Source organism: Mustela nigripes, chromosome 6 (assembly GCF_022355385.1).
Source record: "Mustela nigripes isolate SB6536 chromosome 6, MUSNIG.SB6536, whole genome shotgun sequence".
Classification (NCBI taxonomy): Eukaryota; Metazoa; Chordata; class Mammalia; order Carnivora; family Mustelidae; genus Mustela; species Mustela nigripes.
In genome coordinates, this window is record NC_081562.1 from 105654871 (window position 1) to 105674649 (window position 19779).

Below are 19779 nucleotides of genomic sequence, written 5' to 3' on the forward strand. Positions count from 1 at the left end.
ATTTGGCAAAACCATTCTGCAGAAGGTAGCCTTACCATCTTTTCCTGCTGACAGCAAATCATCCCTGCATTAAGTGATTTATTTGCCTGTCCATTTCAGATTCTTTGAGTATCTCCTATGTGTCAAATACTGTATTCATGGAAAATGAATGTCTCTCTTTCTAGTTAACAGCCTGGCAGCTAATCAGACCTAGGTTGTACCTTTAACTATCTCTTTTACCAGTTAAACAAATTTTTTCTCTGAGGTTCATGTTCCTTGTCTGTAACATTTGGATGACGTTACCTACCTCACAGGGTTGGTGTGGAATTAAAAAGTATAGAAATCCAAAACATTTAGGCTCCCACTTCTGTTCCCTCTCAGGGATCTCTGTTTCACAGTAAACGCTATGCTATAGGTGATACAGGCTACAATGAGAAAAGGGGAGACATGAGTAATTATGGCTCTCATTCAGTCATCTGTATTAACTATTGAAACTATTGAATTTTCAATATGACTATAGTATTTTTCTTAAGATTTTATTTTTAAGTGATATCTACACCCAGTGTGGGGCTTGAACTCACAGCCCTAAGATCAAGAGTCCCATGCTACCAAACTGAGCCAGCCAGGAACCCCTCATTATGACTGTAGTATTTAGAATTATCCAACCAGTGCATTGTGTGGAAGAACATATTTCTCAGAGCACTTAGGAGAATAAGTGGTACATTTTATCCTTCCTTTATTCTACCTGTTTTTTTTTAAATGATACAACTATAGTATAGCCTTTTTCAAAAATAATTGTAATATGTCTTTCTTTAGTCTTGCATTTTCATCATCAAAGAACATTGTTTAAATGCCCACCTACCTGAAATTGTCAGGACTAGGAACCTTATAACTCCAAGCATGAGTTCTGTCTCACTCACTCTCTAGTTCTGTGACTTTCTGCTTGCCTACATGACTCTTCTATCCCTGACTCATATGACTTTACAGAAATATGTGAAGATAGAATAACTACAAAAATGGCTACCACTTATCATTTGACTATACATACTATGCTGGGCACAGTTGCTTTGTATATATCATATCTAATCCTCACCACAATTCTGTGTATTATTATCTTTATTATGTAGATGAAGCACCTGAGACCCCAAAAGATTAAATTTCTTGGGTAGATTTCACAAGGACTAAGTGGTAGGCCAAGAGCTGGTTCTCTTCTTACTACTACCATCTTATGTGGAAATTCCAGACAATTGGTAATTAGAAATGTTGTATTGGAATTAGAATAATACAAACAATGCAGGGGTACCTGGGTGGCCTGATCAGTTAAGTGTCTGCATTAGGCTCAGGTCATGATTCCCTGGTCCTGGGATTGAGCCCCGAGTCTGGCTTCCTGCTCTCCGGGCCTGCTGCTTCTCCCTCTGCTTATACTCACTCGCACTCTGTCTCTCTGTCAAATAAATAAAAAAAAAATTTTAAGTAAAAAAAATAATACAAACAGTACTATTTCAAGTCTTATGGCACTTCTTTGTTCCCCGGAGACATAGGAAAGGGTATCTGTTTATATTCCAAACCCTTTCTGTCTCTGAAGAACCTGAAACAAAAAACAAATGGTGGATTTGTTCCTGTTCTTCAAATTACTAAAAGAAGTGATATGAACTTCAAGCTACAAAATTACAGTGAAGTATATTAGCTTCTTTTATGTCTTTGGTGATGGCAGTCCTGTATCAGAACTACACATGCTATTGTTTTCTAACAGTGCGCCTTCTCATTCTGCCTTCTTTGAACCATCTGCAGACAATTCCTAAAAGCACCAGCTGGGAGCCAGCCTCCAGAGACTTTGACCATCCCGAGTATATGGAGACTTTTCAACTTCAGAGTGATTATAGAGGAGTGTTTGGTCCCCTGGTCCCCCAACCTGTATACAGATAGTGAAGGGATATTCTAACCTTGTAGCTATCTAGCAAGTAGCCTGTTATCCCGGTCTGGCCTTTACATGGGGTTAAAAAGTTGCCCACCTAAGCTCTGGTCCCCCTGAACCTTTATCACCTATGAACGTGATGTGCATGGATTAAAGAGCAATTACAATCTCCTGAGAGCAGGCAGTCACAGTAATCGTTTCAGGGTCCTACAGGTTTTAAACTCCTGTTCTAAAGAATATGTAGTGGACCACCCATTTGAGATTTAGACTGAATTGATTTAGTTGCTTTTCAGAATGAGTTTCTTTTAAAAAAAAACAAAAATCAGGGCACCTGGGGTGGCTCAGTCAGTTAAGCGCCTGCCTTCAGCTCAGGTCACAATCCCAGGGTCCTGGCATCGAGCCCTGCATTAGGCTCCCTGCTCAACAGGGAGCCTGCTTCTCCTCCCTCTGCCTACTGCTCTGCCTACTGCTCTGCCTACTCATACGCTCTCTCTCTCTCTCTCTCTCTGTGTCAAATAAATAAATAAAATCTTTTTTAAAATTAGAAAATCATTATGCTTTTGAAAAATAATCTGAAATAACCACCTCTAAAATATTAATTTTTCATAATCAGAGGTTACCCTGGAAACTTAGTTCTTTCTTTATTTTTTTTTTTAAAGATTTTATTTATTTATTTGACAGAGAAATCACAAGTAGGCAGAGAGGCAGGCAGAGAGAGAGAGGAGGAAGCAGGCTCCCCGCTGAGCGGAGAGCCCAATGCGGGGCTCGATCCCAGGACCCTGAGATCATGACCTGAGCCGAAGGCAGCAGCTCAACCCACTGAGCCACCCAGGCGCCCCGGAAACTTAGTTCTTGATGATGTTATTCACTGTGAACTTTTCAACTCTTGAGTTCCATAGGCAAATGCTCTATTTTCTGTAATAGGATAATGCTAAATTAGGTTTAAGTAAAATAAGTAGATAAGTCAATTCACTCATAATGAGAAGCCCCAAATTTTGATTAGTTGCTTTTTTTTTTTTTAAATCACTGCTTTTGAGTTATATCACAGAAGATGTTTTAGGCTTTAATGTTTTCTTTTCAAATATTAATTTCTTATAGTCATAATTTTTTATGAAGATTATTGTCAGCATTTAACCTGTTTCTTTATACCTCTGTATCCCCTTCTTCTGCATGACCTGAACTACTTCTCATTGATGATATGTTAAGAAAACTATCAGGAACTCTCTTCTGTGGTGATACTGACATCAAAAATCAGTTGAGTTTTAAAAAGATCTTTAGAAAGTCAGGATGGCCTCACATTTTTATTATACCCACACACCTTTGGCTATCTGTAATATTGAGCTTTTTTTGTAATATTGTCTTGCTCCTTGTTGGGTGTTTGGAAAATTCTCTCATCATTTTCTAACAACATCCCCTATAACGAAAACAGGTTATTAATAATAGAGTTCCATTTCACAGAAGATAAAATCAAGGCCACTGATCAGCTAATAGCACAGTCAGCTATAGGTATCAAAGAGCAGGGTCACACTTCAGCACAGTTAGCATACACCATCCTGTCAGTGTTCCTAATTGGAACTCTGGGGCTGTAATTCAAGACAGCTGTAGCGTTTCCCCTGCTGTCCAGGAATCTTCCTTGACCCACACCCTTTACTGTTAACAGACCCTTCCAGATGCTCATCTAAATTAGTTTAGCATAGATTAATTAATTTAGCACTGTCCACAAATTATTATTTAGTACTTACTATATACCAACCCTCTCCTAGGTGTTGGTGATAAAAGGGTAAGCAAATAAGCATGGCTCTTGGAGACTTCTCTTTATTGCACATTCAATCACTTTACCTAGCTTTTCTAGGTATTTTTGTCACGTAAGAATTTCCAGGTCATCTAGTTTGACGTAGAAGTTGTACTTCTTTTATACTATACAAAAAATTGACCAAAATATTTATTCGTGTTTTGTCAAAAATTTTTCATTGTGAGAACTTTAATTTTAATTTGTCCTTACTTTATATATTCTGAATAAATTAGCAGTTTCTAAAATGCTCAAATAAAAGAATTATAAGTAGATTAAAGATAGTCAAGTTTACTAGCTGAGTGGGCCTAAAGAATCATAAAAATGCACACGTCCAGTAAGGTGGATACCAAAAAACTTTGGATAAGTTGCTGTGTATCTGTGCTTCATTTCTCCCAAACAGGATGAGTATTACCTGTTTCCTGTTTCTGTTCAGGAAGTTTGAAGATCATTTAGAACCAAGATCTTCTTGGGGCATCTGGGTGCCTCAGTCAGTTGAGCATCCAACTCTTTATTTTGGCTTGGGTCATGATCTTGGGGTTGTAGGATCTGAGCCCTGTGTCAGGCTCCACACTCAGCAAGGAATCTGCTTGAGATTTTCTCGCCCTCTGCCTCTCCCTCCACTCGCTTCCTCTCTCTAAATAAATAAATAAATAAATTCTTTAAAAAGGAAAAAAAAAAGACCCAAGAACCAAGATCTCCCAGAAAAGAAGATCTGTATATAGTATATAAGTACTGTGTATAAGTATAGAGCTGTGTGATACATCAGGATCTCCTGGTGTATGTTCTGCAGAAAGCTGTCACATGGGGAAGCTCACGGACTGTCAGGTTCATCTGCACATTTTTCAGATAACCAGAGCCTGGTCCTGGTGTCCTTTTACTGTTCAGTCAGAATGTCGCCTTTCGTTCACATAGTCTTTGCCAGTTGCCCCACTTCTGTTTCCTTGCAGTTATGCTCCAGTGACCCTGACTGGTACTGGAGGTGACCCTGTACTCTTAAGTGTTACCATTTTCTCTCTTAGTTTTCTGTTGTATTTGTTTTATTTGTTTAACCCCCATAAGACTATTTCCCTAATCTCTTAAGTTCTTGATGGAAATGGGTTGCTTCAGTCTTGCTTCAGGTATTTTTAGTAACTACAATATGAAAAATAAATGAAGTGAATTATATTTTGTCTTTTATCAAGTTCTGCCTACTCTCAAGTTTTTTAGTCTCTTGCAAGGAACTATGTATGGCATATATGATACCTTGTATGATACTTTTGTTTATTGCTTAATCAGGTAGAGCTAAGAACTTTGACAGCCTCTGATAAGGTCCAAGAAACTGGCCTCTGCTTTGAGTTGGCACCTACTAAAGGCCAGCTTAGCATACCTTCACTCATCCATAAACCCACATGTATATATATTCTCTTGGGCTTCCTCAACCCTGTTAGGGTGCTGGTGACTGAGAATGACAGTATACAATGTGCCGTCCACATGTCTCATTCAGAAACAACCGGTTCTGTAATATGGATTTGTTCTCTTTTACTTCCTTTATTTTGGATTATTTTACACCATTGTTTGTGAGCAGAATGCATGTATGCCCTTCTTATTTTGACTTTAGACCCTTTACTCGCATGTTATAGGGCTGACCATTGGCCCACCTTTAAAGAGAAATCCATCGTCTCTCTTTTCCTCATAGCCACGAAGGCTACTATTACAATAGCATGATGTGCTAACTCTGAAGTTAGAGTTGAAAAAAGTCACTTATCATAACCACTTAGGCACTTAGAGCTTTCCAAATAAATTATCCTTTGGACTAAAATTTCTCATGCTTATTCATGGTCCAAAGGAGAATAAATTTTTGAAAGTTCAGTAAATTCCTTTTGTTTGGTACTGACGGTTAGGGCGCAATAACATCATTTGTTCCAGCCCCAACTTTGGTGCACATGTTTTTTTTTTTTTATCACAGTTTCAATGAAAGAAAGTGCTATTTCAGTATTGATTCTAAGTAAGCCAAGCTCAAATCATTTTATTTTGTTTGAAGTGTCTTTCTCTACCTATCTCATAGTTTTGAGTAAACAATGTAAATCTTTTGTTTTGTATGTAAAAATGTAAGTGGTTCTTAAATTTACTAAGTTTTGGGAAGAACTGGCTCGACTTCATTCTGAAAATTCAAAGTATAGGATAGTTACATTAGAACAAACACAACAACTCACATTTGGTTTTCATATTCATTGCCCCAGGCCCTGACCCACTTACTGGAATAACATTTATTCTTCTTTTTTTTTTTAAGATTTTATTTATTTGACAGACAAAGATCACAAGTACGCAGAGAAGCAGGCAAAGAGAGAGGGGGAAGCAGGCTCCCCACTGAGCAGAGAGCCGTATGTGGGGCTCGATCCCAGAACCCTGAGATCGTGACCTGAGGCAAAGGCAGATGCTTTAACCCACTGAGCCACCCAGGAGCCCCTGGAATAACATTTAGAACTACCAATTTGGAGCATGATAAATAATTGGATTTTTACTTGCCAGACTTATTGTTGATTCTCTGTAGTATGCATAGGTTTTTTTCTGAACAGAGCTAAAATAGTGTGAGGGCATATGTAATGTAATGTAATGTAATGTAATAATATAACAGTATGAACCCAGTTTAGTGAAGGTCATGACTTTGGATTGTCCTTTATTTTCATAAATGGAAAAAATTTACAAAAAATCCTTTTAACTAGCCAAGAAAATAGACATTTCAGAGGCTGCTTATTCATTTAAGCCTTTTCCTTACAAATGAAATTCTTCATGGAAGTGTGTTGCCAATAAGTTTATTACTTGTTAAGTTCCCCTAAACATGTAAAAGGACCAAGGTAAGCTATCCTTGGGGTGGACACATTAGTGCTTTTCTTTCCTCTCATATAAGAAGCAAGAGGGTACCAGGAACACACCTTCAGGCCTCTAGCTGGAGGTCTCTTTAAATCACTCAGTTCATCAAGTGCAGCTTTTGACCTTCCACATTACAGCTGGTAATGTTGTGGCTGAACTTTCTGCTGCTACTTAACAAGGATCCCCTTGGGTGCCTGAGTTGCTCAGTCGTTAAACATCTGCCTTTGGCTCAGGTCATGATCCCAGAGTCCTGGGATGGAGGCCCGCATCAGACTCCCTGCTTGGCGAGAAGCCTGCTTCTCCCTCGCCTCCTCCTACTCCTTGTGTTTCCTGTGTGTGTGTGTGTGTGTGTCTGTCTGTCTGTCTGTCTGTCAAATAAATAAATAAATAATCTTCTCTTGAGGGCCCCATTCATCTCCTCCTCAAAACCTATCTCTACTGTCTATTCAAGGCATATTACATTTTCACTAACACTATCCTCAAAATCTTTCCAGCTGAGCAGCTTCCACCCCACTGCCCAATACCAAAGCCACTCCCACATTTTAAGTTTTTGTCATGGCAGTTACTAAAATTATCTATTACTGCATAAAAATTACCTTAAATTTAGTATCTCAAAACAACAAACATTGGGGGCTCCTGGCTGACTCAGTCAATGGAGCATGTAGCTTTTGATCTCAGAGTTGTAGGTTCAAGCCCCACAATGGGTATAGAGATTACTTAAAAATAAAATCTTTTAAAAAGCACACACACAGACATTTGTTATCTCACATAGTTTCTGGGTGTCAGGAATCTAGGATCAGCTTAGCTGGTTGTTCCAACTCAGGGTCCCTTGAATGCTTGACTAGAGCTACAGGATTCACTTCCAAATTCACTCATATGATGCTTGGCTCTACACCATGAAGGCTTCTTTATAAGGTTATTTAGTACATGACAATTCACTTCCCCCAAGCATGTGATCCAAGGGAGAAGAAGAGAGCAAAGAAGATGGAAGCCACAATGTCTTTTATAGTGTAATCTCAGAAAAGACATACCGTCACTTCAACTTTATTCTATTGCGCACATACACCAAACCCCTGTGATGCGGGAGGGAACAACCCAGTGGTTTGAATAACTATAGACTGGGGTCAAGTAAAGACTGGCTACCACACGTGAGTGAATAAACAAATTGTGGTATATACATGCAGTGAAATACTGCTTGGCATTAAATAGGAAAGAACTGCAAACACACACATGACAGTGTGGATGAATCTCAAAAACAGAGCAAGCAAAAGAATCCAGACAGAAGAATATTCAGTATTTATATTAAACACTAGAAAAGACTGTTTTAATTTATGACCTCAGAAAGCAGATCAGACAACAAGGCAGAACTGGTTTCATCTTCTTTTCCCTACCTCAGTTCACAAGCAGGGCTCACAGTGGGAAAGGGACAGGTTCTATTCTCATTCCTGTTTTTTCCCCCTCCTTGGTGTCAGGGCCTTTGAATGCTGTAGCAGTCCTCTCACACAGTTCTCTGACCAACACTGACTCCCTGCCCCCCCACCCAGTTCCTCGAGGAAGAGCAATAACCAAAAGACACAAACCTGGCTGCTTTCTGTAATGTCACTTGCCCTGTAGGAAACTTAAGCTTCTTTGCTATGCCTATCAAATAGTGAGAATCTATAAGCCTACAGACTGAGTTCTTCTCTGTCCAGCCTATACTTGTCTCCAGTGGTCTTTTTTTCTTCCCAGATAAGCACAAGGCAAATCAACAAGTCTGATGCCTAAGTAGCTACGGAACACAGGAATGAGATAGCCATTTCCTTTCCTTTTACTCTCACCAAGTTTTTAGGATCGAATATACTAGAATTTAGGATTGACTTCTGTTTGTGCCTTCTCACTCAGCTCAGACACAGGGACCCTCACATGCATGAATATATATCCCTATGCCATCAAGTTTCCTGTCCCAGTCCCAGCATCACCCCACATCGTCTCAAGAGAAAGAGGCACGTGCTGACATGTTGGACTGGTGGAGAGTCATCCCTTTTCTACGATTTCTTAGTAAGCTCTCTTTATAATATGGCTTAGGGGCACCTGAGTGGCTCAGTCGGTTAAGCATCGGCCTTCTGCTCAGGTCATTATCCCAGGGTCCTGGGATCAAGCCCCACATCGGGCTCCCTGCTCGGCGGAGAGTCTGCTTCTCCCTCTCCCTCTGCCCCTGCTTGTGTTCCCTTGCGTACTGTGTGTCTCTCTGTCAACTAAAGATATAAATAAATAAATAAATAAATATTTAATATATATATAATTTATATATAAATATACATGTATATGTATATATTTTTTTTTCTTTTTTTTTTTAATTTTTTATTTTTTACAAACATATCCCCAGGGGTACAGGTCTGTGAATCACCAGGTTTACACACTTCACAGCACTCACCAAAGCACATACCCTCCCCAATGTCCATAATCCCACCCCCTTCTCCCAAACCCCCTCCCCCCAGCAACCCTCAGTTTGTTTTGTGAGATTAAGAGTCACTTATGGTTTGTCTCCCTCCCAATCCCATCTTGTTTCATTGATTCTTCTCCTACCCACTTAAGCCCCCATGTTGCATCACCACTTCCTCATATCAGGGAGATCATATGATAGTTGTCTTTCTCTGCTTGACTTATTTCTCTAAGCATGATACGCTCTAGTTCCATCCATGTTGTCGCAAATGGCAAGATTTCATTTCTTTTGATGGCTGCATAGTATTCCATTGTGTATATATACCACATCTTCTTGATCCATTCATCTGTTGATGGACATCTAGGTTCTTTCCATAGTTTGGCTATTGTGGACATTGCTGCTATAAACATTTGGGTGCACGTGCCCCTTTGGATCACTACGTTTGTATCTTTAGGGTAAATACCCAATAGTGCAATTGCTGGGTCATAGGGCAGTTCTATTTTCAAGATTTTGAGGAACCTCCATGCTGTTTTCCAGATTGGCTGCACCAGCTTGCATTCCCACCAACAGTGTAGGAGGGTTCCCCTTTCTCCGCATCCTCGCCAGCATCGGTCATTTCCTGACTTGTTGATTTTAGCCATTCTGACTGGTGTGAGGTGATATCTCATTGTGGTTTTGATTTGTATTTCCCTGATGCCGAGTGATATGGAGCAAAGCTTTTGCCCAGCAAAGGAAACAGTTAACAAAATCAAAAGACAACTGACAGAATGGGAGAAGATATTTGCAAACGACATATCAGAAAAAGGACTAGTGTCCAGAATCTATAAAGAACTTAGCAAACTCAACACCCAAAGAACAAATAATCCAATCAAGAAATGGGCAGAGGACATGAACAGACATTTCTGCAAAGAAGACATCCAGATGGCCAACAGACACATGAAAAAGTGTATATATATTTTTTTTAAACTTTCTTACATATATATATGTATATGTATATATTATGGCTTGTTTAACTCTTTGTCCCCAGCTTTGGTCCCTAATCGCTAATTCTGGAACCACTGAAAAAAACCATTAATCATAGTATTAACACTAGTTTAAAAGTGACCTCTAAAATTGAAGAGAGAGCAATAAAACTATGTTACATTCTTTAGAAAGAGAACATTAGTAAGGTAAGCTACAAAGAACTCCTGAGTTGTTAATAGCAAGTGTTGAAGTAGATTGAGCCCTACAGAAACTCTTGGTACAAAGTAAAATCTAGCAGTCATCTGTTCATCTCACTTGGCAGTGTAAATTCTTAATAATGGAGAGCATTCCATTTGTCCATCACACATATATAGTGCCATGTATCTTTTGCTTGATGGGGCATACATTCTTCGAGAATACATGTGCAGGCAGTACTGGACAACTCCTCGATGATCGCACTTGACTGTGCCTGCTTTCTCCTTTATTTGCCGTATAACGTGTCCACCTCTCAGCTCTCCGGCGCACATTATCTCCTGAGTGACTGTTATTTTGTGATCACAGGAAGTAAAAACCATCTGTCTAGGTAAAACACGTAATATTCAGAAGTGGCCAGAATAGAAGATTGCAATTCAATCAGTATTTAATGATTCAACAGCCTTATTGACTTGGTCAGATAAAAATGTTAATCTCAGTGGCTCAGACTGTTAAGCAGCTTAGGTCATGATCCCAGAGACCTGGGATCGGGTCCTGTGCCCCACTCTCCACCCCCCACGCCTGGGATCCATGCTCAGGGAGGAGCCTGCTTCTCCCTTTCCTTCTGCCCTTTTCCCCAATCATGTGTTTTTTCTCTCTCATTCTGCTCTCTCTCGCAGATAAATAAATAAAATCTTTTTAAAAACATTAATCTCTTTTTAATTATCTTCTCTTCAATTCTAGATTTTTACGTATTAAGTTTTCACTATACATATTTCTTTCTCTAAACCACTACAAACATTAAGATCAACTAGATTTTTCCTGCTGATGGCATCCAGATTTATTTGAAAGGAACTGGATGCAAAGCATTTCCCATTCACTGTCCTCACCTCTGGAATTGCCTCCTACTTCCTCATCTAATCTCTACTTTAATCTTTACTTCAAGACTTATCTTTGTAGTTTGGAATTCCTAGCCATGAAATCTAGTTTGATTTTTTCTTTTTCTTTTTTTTTCATTAGCAAAGTCATTCTGTGCCTTTTTTCACTCATGCATGCATCCTCCTTTCGGTGGAAGTTGAAATGTGAGAGTGGAGGAAGAAAGAAAAAGAGAAATTATTCACTTGATTGTACTACAGCTGTTAATTTTATTTATTCCAAGCCAAGTTATTCTCGTTGGCATGGCTGTTTCTTCAGATATAGGAATTCCCATTCTGTAATGGTACGGGAAAATAGCACAAAAGTGAGTGTCAAGAGACCTGAGCTCCAGCTCTAACTCTTTTAATAACTAGGAGTATAATCTTAAGCAGTAATAACACCATCAACTAACATGCACAGTTCATAGTTTACAAAGTACTGTTCAGATACTTGATAGCACCTAACCCTGTGCCTGAATGAGCCAGGCAGATAGCGTAGATTAAAGAAGTGAGTGAAGTATGGAAAACAGTAAGACAGACTGGGGCCACATGCTTTTTTTATAAAAGCAGCCAGTTTTACGGGTGCCTGGGTGGCTCAGTCTGTTGGGCAGCTGCCTTCGGCTCAGGTCATGATCCCAGGGTCCTGGGATTGAGCCCCACATCAGGCTCCCTGCTCAGCAGAGAGCCTGCTTTATTTACTCTCTCTCCCTCTGCCTGCCACTCTGCCTATTTGTGCACTCTGTCTGTCAAATAAATAAATCTTTAAAAAAAAAAAAAAAACAGTTTTAATTCCATTTAGGGCCGTGCATGATGTGAGCCTCATGTTATGCAAGGATCCACTTTTTCCTTATAGAATCCACAATTTTACATAAATCTCTTGAGATATAATCAACATATAACATTGTATTAGTTTTAGGTATGCAGCATAATTTGATATATGTATGTACTGTGAAATAATTACCACAATCAGTACCATTAACATCTATCACACTCACGTTTACACATCTTTTTCTTACGTTGAGAATACTGAGATCTATCTGTAACTTCCAAATATACAGTACGGTTTGTTAACTATGGCCACAGTGCTGTACATTACATCCCCAGAACTTATTTATCCTGTAACTAGAAGTTTGTCTTTCTTAACCCTCTTCACCTTTAAATCTCTTGATATCTAAATGTTGGCATCTGGGGCACCTGGGTGGCTCAGTGGGTTAAAGCCTCTGCCTTCGGCTCAGGTCATGATCCCAGGGTCCTGGGATGGAGCCCCACATTGGGCTCCGCTCAGCGGGGAGCCTGATTCCTCCCTCTCTGCCTGCCTCTCTGCCTCCTTGTGATCTCTGTCTATCAAATAAATAAATAAAATCTTCAAAAAAAAGAAAAACAAAACAAAACCCTTTAAATGTTGGCATCTAATTTACTTTTTGTTTGTTTTTCATATAAAGCCAGGCCACAAGTTGCCTAACTTACCTCACTGGGTTTTATCTTCCTTATCTATAATATTGGAAGAATAGATAAAAGGAATTTTGAAGTCTAAAGTTCTTTATTTTTCGATGTTTTAACAACTTAATGTATTTTCTTATAGCTATATTATCTGCTAATTGCTGACATTAGGAATATTTTTAGAAAAACAATTATAAAGCATAAGAAAACACATATATATATAAAGATTATTTAAATGCCTGTCTATAGAAATTTGCTTATTTTATTAAAGTATTGCATTTTGAAGTAAAAAAAAAAATTCTGGTTACTTAGTATCCCTTGAAAACCTTTTTTATATTTTGCAAAAAAATAGATCATCTTTTGATTTTTGTTTGTTTGGAGTTAAGTGAAGTCCAGAGGTTGGAAGATGTGGGGAAGTCTGGATTCCTCTCAGTCTCCTTTCATCCATCTGTTCCATCTTCTTTGTCATCAATTCCAGATGTAGGAAAATTCTTCACAAAAATTTGATAAGACTTTCTTCCCTTCTTTTCTAGCATCAAATCTAACTTGCCCTTCCTATTGTCAGGCTGCTGCCTTTTATAGTGCAACAGGGAATTTATAAATCTTCTGAGTTTCCTGATCCCTCTTGAATTGTCTCAGTGCAGATAAATCAGCCTAGGTTTCCTGCCCCTATGCATGTATCCCTCCTATTCCTGCTTCTTCTGTGTCTTGTCAGGTGCCATGATCTATAACTGTGTTTCTTGTGCTTATTGACCTTGGTCTGAGGAACTCATTAAGCATAAGTAAAACTAGAAAGATTGGTTTGAGGGTGTTTCCCCTCTCCTCCACTAAACTTTTCTTGATAGGAATCAGTCAGACCAGTATATTCCACAGAGTATATTCCTACTGCCTTTTTGTCTCTTTTGAACTAACGTGGATACTTATTAATAAGTCAAGAACAGCAAGAGTGATATTAGATAAACTCCAACATTTGCTTTCACAGAGTGTCCTTTACACGAGCAGTTTACATAACCAAATTAAATCATGTGTACTACTACATGGCTCTCTAGAAAACAATACTCATGCCATTATTCATCTCACAGATAATAATATCTAACATTTATTGAGCTAAGCCTTGTTTTGAGTGCTTCATGTGAATTAGTTAATCTTTACAACAGCCCTGTATAGTAATCCTCATTTTACTGCAGTGAAACTGGGAGAGGGAAGTTAAATAATTTGCCCCAGGTCACATGGCTAGTCAGTGACTGGGCTAGGAATCCTAACAGCTCCTATCATTCCAGTGCCGGCACTACTAATCACTACACCAAAAGGTGTTGCCATCACTCTGCTTTTGGTTAGAGATTTCAGTGGTCTTCAACCATTATTAATGATCCCATAATTCCGTCTTGTGATAAATAGTACTTTCATAATCTCTTATTTGTTTGGTTGTTTATTTTCTAATATAATTACCATGCAGTGTTAACCTTAGTTTCAGGTATACAGTATAGTGATGCAACAATTCTATTCATTTCTCAGTGCTCATCATGATAAGTATACTCTTAATTTATTTCACTTATTTCATCTGTCCCTCGCCATCTCCTTCCTCCTGGCAACCACCAGTTTGTTTTCTGTATCTAAGAGTCTATTATATTTTTGTTCATTTGTTTTGTTTCCTAAATTTCAAATATGAGTGAAATCATAAGATGTCTGTCTTTCTCTGATTGACTTACTTCACTTAGCGTTATACCTGCAGGATCCATCCATATTGTTGCAAATGGCAAGATTTCATTCTTCTTTTACGGCCGAGTTGTATTCCATTATATATAAATGCATACATACCACAACTTCTTTTTTGTTTTGTTTTGTTTTGTTTTGTTTTTTTAAAGATTTTTATTTATTTATTTGTCAGAGAGCTAGCGAGCGAGAGCGAGCACAGGCAGACAGAGTGGAAGGCAGAGTCAGAGGGAGAAGCAGGCTCCCTGCGGAGCAAGGAGCCCGATGTGGGACTCGATCCCAGGACACTGGGATCATAACCTGAGCCGAAGGCAGCTGTCCAACCAACTGAGCCACCCAGGCGTCCCAACACCACAACTTCTTTATCCATTCATCAGTCACTGGACACTTGGGCTCTTCCCAGAATTTGACTATTGTAAATAATGCTGCAGTAAACCTAGGAGAGCATATACCCGTTCGATTTAGTATTTTTGTATTCCTTGGGTAAATACCCCATAATGCGATTACTGGATGATACAGTAATTCTATTTTTACTTTTTGAGGAACCTCCGTACTATTTTCCATGGTAGGTGAACCAGTTTGCATTCCCACCAACAGTGCACTGCTGCTTCCAGTCAGCGACAAGAGAAGAATTTGGCAAAACAAGTCAGCTGCAAAAGACTGGGAGCAGGGGACAACAGTCGAAAAGGACTGCTGCCACAAACAACTCCACAGTCTCACTTTTATTAGATAGAAAACAATAGCCAACAGAAGGACTGATGAAGGTCAAACGTTAATCCCGTCTTGCAGAGAAGCAAGAAGGAGGATAAAGTTTATAGTTAACCAAGCACATTCAAAGGACTCTTCTAACTAACAACGAGCACTTCTGGGAAGAGAAAGGAGCGATAACGAAAAAGGGAAGCAATAAAGGGAAGCCGGTGGTTTTCGTTCCACCCTGAGCTGACCAGGTGTTCCCGGGTGCTGGGCTTCCCTGAAGCAGGCAGCATTCCGCCCTGGGCAAGCCGGGCATCCCCAGCTGCCCAGCTTCACGGTAGTACATCGTCCTTCTCCCCAAAGACCTGTTGTCAGTATCAGTATTTTTTTAAGGCCATGTCTAAACGTGCTTGGCAACTAGTAAAATCCTCCAGGGGTTACAGTTTAAGTAACAAATTGTTCCGAGGGGCAGCAGCAGTGCATAAATGTTCCTTTTTCTCCATATCCTTGCCAACACATGTTGTTTCTTGTGTTGTTGATTTTAGTCATTCTGACAAGTGTGAGGTTATACCTCATTGTGATTTTGATTTGCATTTAACTGATGATGAGTGACGATGAGCATCTTTTCATGTATCTATTGACTATCTATCTGTATGTATTCCCTGAAGAAATGTCCATTCATGCCTTTTGCCCATTTTTAATAGGTTTTTTTGGTTTTTTGGTGTTGGCTTGTGTAAGTTCTTTATATGTTTTGGATACTAACCTTTTATTGGATATGTCACTTGCAAATGTCTTTGCCAATTACACAGGCTGTTTTGTTTTGTTTTGTTTCCTTGGCTATATAGAAGCTTTTAATTTTGATGTGGTTCCAAATATTTTTGCTTTTGTTTCTGTTGTCTTAGGAAACATCTAGAAAAAATGTTGCTAAGACTGATGTCAGAAGAAGTACTGCCTGTGCGCTCTTCTAGGATTTTTATGGTTTCAGGGCTTATATCTGCTCTTAAATCTATTTTGAATTTATTTTACGTATGAGAAAGTGGTCCTGTTTCATTCTTTTGCATGTAACTCTCCAGTTTTCCCAACATCATTTGTTGAAGAGATTTTTTTCCCATTGTGTATTCTTTCCTGTTTTGTCAAAGACTAATTGACCATATTAGGTTTATGTCTGGACTCTCTATTCTATTCTATTGATCTGTGCATCTGTTTTTGTGCCAGTACCATACTGTTTTGTTTACTGTAGCTTTGTAGTATATTTTGATCTCCGGGATTGTGATATCTCCAGGTTTGTGTTTTGTTTATTTTTTTTTTCCAAGACTGTTCTGGCTTTCAGGGTCTTAGATGATTCCATACCAATTTTAGGATTATGTGTTCTAGTTCTGCGAAAGATACTGTTGGCATTTTGATAGGGATTACATTCAATCTGTAGCTTGCTTTGGATAATACAGACATTTTAACAACATTTGTTCTTCCAGTCCATGATCATGGAATAGCTTTCCATTTGTTTGTGTCATTTTTAGTTTCTTTCATCAGTGTTTTATAGTTTTCAGAGTATATGTCTTTCACCCCTTGGTTAAGTTTATTCCTAGGTATTTTATTATTTTTGGAGTAATTGAAATAGGATCGTTTTCTTAATTTCTCTTTCTGCTACTTTGTATTAGTGTATAGAAATGCAACAGATTTCTGTCTTTTGATTTTGTATCTTGTGACTTTACTGAATTCCTTTATCAGTTCTAGTAGTTTTCTGTTCGAATCTTTAGGGTTTTCTATAGGTAGTATCATATCATCGCAAATAATGAGTTTTACTTCTTTCTTAGCAATTTGGATGCCTTTTATTTTTTTCTTTTCTGATTGCTGTGGCTAGGATTTCCAGTACTATGTTAAATAAAAGCGGTAAGAGTAGACATCCTTGTCTTTTTTCTGACCATAGCGAGAAGCTCTGTTTTTCACCATGGACTATGTTAGCTGTGGGTTTTTCCTGTATGGCCTTTATGATGTTGAACTGTGTTCCCCTCTGAAGCTACTTTGTTGAGGGTTTTTCTCATGAATGGGTGTTGTACTTTGTCAAATGCTTTTTCTGCCTCTATTAAAATGATCATATGGTTTTTATTCTTTCTCTTATTGATGTGATGTATCATATTGATTGATTTGCAAATAGCAAACCACCTTGCATCCCAGGAATAAATCTCACTGATTTATTTATAATGTATCATTGGATTTGTTTTGCTAATATTTTGTTGAGAATTTTTACATCTATATTCATCAGAGATAGAGATATTGGCCTATAGTTCTCTCTCTCTCTTTTTTTTTCTTTTTTGGTAGTGTCTTTATCTGGCTTGGGGTTCAGGGTAGTGCTGGCCTCACAGAATAAATACAAAAGCTTTCCTTCCTCTAGTATTTTTTGAATAGCTTGGGGAGAATAGGCAGTAACTCTTCTTTAAATGTAGTAGAATTCACCTGTGGAGCCGTCTGATCCTGGACTTTTGTTTGTTTGAGTAACCATCTCTTACTTTAAATTATACTGAAAATACATAAATTATCATAAAAGACTGCTCTCAATCCTGAAAAATTATTTAGAATCTCTTTTTAAAGATTTATTTGCTGATTTTAGAGGGAATGAGAGATTGCAGTGGATGGGGAAGGTGGCAGTCCCAAGTAGGCTCCATGTTTAGCACAGAGCCTCACTTGGGGCTCAATCCCATGAACTTGAGATCACAACCAGAGCTGAAATCAAGAGTATATTGCTCAACTGACTGTGACACCCAGGCACCATTTATTCAGAATCATGACAGGTCAGGACTCTTCCTCATCTTATATCAAAAGATGTCTCATTTCAGGGTAATCTTAGAAATTGTTGGCTGGATTAATGAAAGTTAGAAGTCAGAGAGTTCTGATTTAAAAAATATCTGAAATCAGATAGGGTGATTTATAAGCAGCCAAGTTTGAAAACCTATATGCTAGTAACCCTAAATTACCATCACAAATAATTCTGGTATGAAAATGCTAATATATATATATTTATATGGAAATCTGACACCAAGATATGACATGGCATTTATTAAGATAGCTTTTGGACACCAGAATTCTTTAGTTTTAAGAATCAGTAAATTTGCAGGTCACCTGGGTGGCTCAGTCAGTTAAGCTTTGGTTCAGGCCATGATCTCCCAAAGTCCTGAGATTGAGTCCCCCATCGGGCTCCCTGCTCAATGGGAAGACTGCTTCTCCCACTCCCTTGGCCTGTCTCCCATCCCCAACCCTGATTGTGTGCTCCCTTGCTTGCTCTCTCTCTGAAATAAATAAGTAAACCTTTAAGAAAAAAAGAATCAGTAGATTTGCATTCTCAGGAAAAGTTCATAGAGATGAGAGATTGAAACTCTGTTATTTAGAAGGCTTCCCCAAATTAATGACTGTTAAAGAATGAGCATTGATTATACCTGAGCTCATGGTTTTTCCCCCCTCATATTCCAGATGTTTTATAAAACATAAGAATTTAATTAACTAAATTGTTGAGATTTAGTACAAGAACAGTATTGTGATCATTGGTTTTCAAGGTAGACAGTGCCTAAAATAAAGTTTATGGTCTTAACCATCATGTTCCTGAATAAGGCATTCTGAACTGGATATGAGGTTTTCCCTGGACTTGTGTAAAATTGCAGCCTACTAATGGCCAATTCTAAAATTATGGGTTCTCCGAAAACAGTTTAGGACATGCACTTTCTAGGCCTCCCTAGCTTTAAACAAGCTGATTCATCAGAAATACACAAAGAGCTTGAATTGCTGTTTAAATATCTATATGTTCTCTCTAAAAGTATTCCCAAATTGCATACCTGAAATGAATACCAAGCTGTCTATTAAGACTCACAGTGAACATACTTAGGAGCCTGGCTGATTCTTCATTGGCTTTTAGTTACTGGCCTGAATCCAGTGAAAGAATATAGTTGTATCGTATCCCTGTAGTCTCTGTTTAACATTTGCTAATATCAGTCATTGTTAAATGGAAGATTCTTAAAATCAAATTGTCTTTTGTAATGGTTTTCCCATGACTGCCTCTCTATTTGCCTTATTATTTAGGAAAAAAAAAATAGCCAAGCAGAATTATTATGGCACAGGAAACCAATTTTCAGTGGTGGTTCTACTTCAGCTGATTGCCATCATTGACTCTATTTGTATTTAGATGTGGAAACAGTGGTCACAGTAATATTTCCTAATCCTGATTATTGTCTTGAATGGTAATGATATTACTGACTACCACCTTGCAGCAGTTCCGGTGGCTGCAAAGTGAAATAAATGTTTCTTTTAATGTACAGTAGGAAAGATAGCTAAATTATATCTTTTAATCTGAGATTGAGATGGGTTTCTCACCTTTATGTCAGCTGATGAGAGCACTCATAACTTAACATCTTTTCATTACCATAATTTTGTAATTATAGAAAAGATAAAACATGAGCTATAATCGAAGGAAATGACTTTCCATCAAAGATCATTTCCTCTGTTGCTTAAAGCTTCTTGTAGTACAACCTTTTGAAAAAGTCTTTTTTATTGAAATACAACTTACACATAGAAAAGTCACATCATAAGTATACATATCAGTGAATTGTCACCAAAGAACTTATTGGTGTAACCAACATGCACATCATTAGTTACCAACACCCCAAAAAGTAGCCCTTGTGCTCCCTTTCAGGCACTGTACTTCCCAGGCTTGGGAGATTAACTGCTCTCCTGACTTCTAACAATGTTGGTTAGTTTTACCTTAAAATCAAGAATTTAAATTTAAGATACTATGTTAGTGAAGCTACTGGGGATAGGGAGGCCCAGAGACAGAGACCAGTAGAGCAAGTGCTTGCCCAGAGAGCAGAGCTATGAGCCACACAGGCTCGGTCACGGGCCTTGAAATATAATGGAATTTGTT

The 19779-nt window shown here is 38.4% G+C and overlaps 1 protein-coding gene across 13 annotated transcripts in view; it reads left to right on the plus strand.

Moving 5' to 3' along the window:
- Positions 1-19779, plus strand: part of ERC1 (ELKS/RAB6-interacting/CAST family member 1) — a 552388-nt gene that overhangs the window by 416002 nt on the left and 116607 nt on the right. The window lies entirely within an intron of this gene.